The sequence below is a fragment of the Stegastes partitus genome, unplaced genomic scaffold (assembly GCF_000690725.1).
Source record: "Stegastes partitus isolate 25-593 unplaced genomic scaffold, Stegastes_partitus-1.0.2 Scaffold1187, whole genome shotgun sequence".
Lineage (NCBI taxonomy): Eukaryota > Metazoa > Chordata > Actinopteri > Pomacentridae > Stegastes > Stegastes partitus.
The window spans coordinates 10,427-12,314 of NW_007578918.1; the positions used below are offsets into that span (position 1 = coordinate 10,427).

The window sequence follows — 1,888 nt, forward strand, 5'->3', positions numbered from 1 at the left end:
CCATCTATTGTGTGAAGGTCACCAGTCCCTCCACAGCATGATGCTGCCACCCCCGTGCTCCACAGCTGGGATGGTGTTCTCAGGCTTCAAGCTTCCTCCTTTCACCTCCAGATGTACCGATGGTCATTAAGGCCAAACAGTTCAGGTTTAGTTCCATCAGACCACAGGACATGTTTGGACAGATGAACGTGGAACCTTCAGGCTTCTGGAAACTGTACCCCAAGATGAACCAGACTGGTGGAGGTCCACAGTTCTCTTATTCTGTAGATGTTCCATGTTGTCACCAAAGGCAGCAGAGTGTTTGAGGTGTGCTTTACAATACATCCACAGGTGTGCCTCCAGTTAACCAATCAGAAGCTTCCAAAGCCGTGACATCATCATCTGGGCTTTACCACATAGTTTGAAGGCGTCTTAGTGGATGGAAACTTCTGGTTTCAACTGTAATCTTAATTATCCTAAATGACCTGAGATGTGCCCAAAGTGGCTCAAAATGACTTAAAATGGTCCAAACTATTCAAATTAGTTTAAAATGTGCCCAAAACAACTCAGATAAATAAGCAAAAACATGCAGTGAGTGTAGAAGAACACATCTGTCTGCGGTCGCTCGTTATTCAGCTCACATTTTTGTGCTTCTTTTATTTTGTAGGAGCCATTTCCTGGCATCGACTTCAACACTTTTGTCCTTTGTGTTCTTATTTGATTTCTATTTAATGACAAACCTTTTCTATAATTGTGTATATTTCTATATATTAATTATTAGTGTATTTAAACCAGGTGAGGTGTGTCTGTGTTTTGGGATATTTGTCTCCACAGCTCTTTCCAGCTCGTTTTACGACATAAACACTGAACCCTGCGGTGAACGGATCCTCCTCAGGTTTTCCATCAGAGCGCTGCAGCCAGACGCAGGCAGGTGGAGGCGAGTCAGGAGGTGAGCAGGTGTTCAAACAAAGAGCTTTCATCAGCCTTCACCTCCACGTCCAGGTGGAAAAACCCGGCGCACACCTGGAGACAAAGAAACACCGAGCGGCCGGGAAGGACTCACCCAGAACTTGATCAGGTAGAAGGCGTTCTGCGGGCCCTTCCCGAACAGCTCCTTCAGGCCGCCCTTCTTCTCGGGGAACTTGTCGTAGATTTGCCGGATGTCGACGCACTCGAGCAGCGGGTCGCTGTAGGTCGGGCTGCTCTGGCTGATGTGCACGAACAGGTGCTTGTTGTACTGAAACCAGGAAGGAGAGAAGAGACGAGTTTTAGCTGCTGGATGTTAAGAAAAAATAACATGTTGTTGGAACCCTGCGCTGCAAAAAACTGTAAAAATAATAAAAAAATATCCAAAATAAAGACATCAGCTAAGAATAGTGTTTATTTTTTACTTTACTGCATATTTCTACTTATTTATCTGTATTTATGGAAACTTTACTGCTTCTGCTGAAACAACCAGATTTAAAATGGATTATTAAAGTATTTTTATTTTATTTTATTTTATTTTATTTTATAGTCACACAGTTCAAAACCACATTTTTTTCTCCCCAGAGTCAACACATATATATTCATACTTTTTTCCTGTTGTTTTACAAGTTATTATCTGGAGTTTAACAAAAAAAGGGTTTGAATTATTTACCATTTTTTCAGTCCTTCATATACAGATTTTTTCTTACAAATAACAGCAAACATCTATAAACATTATATTTTTTAGCTGGTTCACAGTCACACGTTGTAAAAGGACAAAATACTATTTATAAAAAAAAATCCTGCTTTTTGTTTTCACAAAATAGAGAAAACTGTAAAATTACAGTTTTAATAAAGTCATTTGCCATTTTTCAATCCTCAATATACAGACTTTTTTTTTCTTTTAAACAGCAAATATCTGTTAAAACATCTTTTTTTTTTT

General features: G+C 39.7%; 1 pseudogene; it reads right to left on the reverse strand.

The window, feature by feature from the left end:
• LOC103368673 (transcriptional enhancer factor TEF-1-like) overlaps positions 1–1,888 on the reverse strand; it is a 75,464-nt pseudogene that overhangs the window by 5,881 nt on the left and 67,695 nt on the right.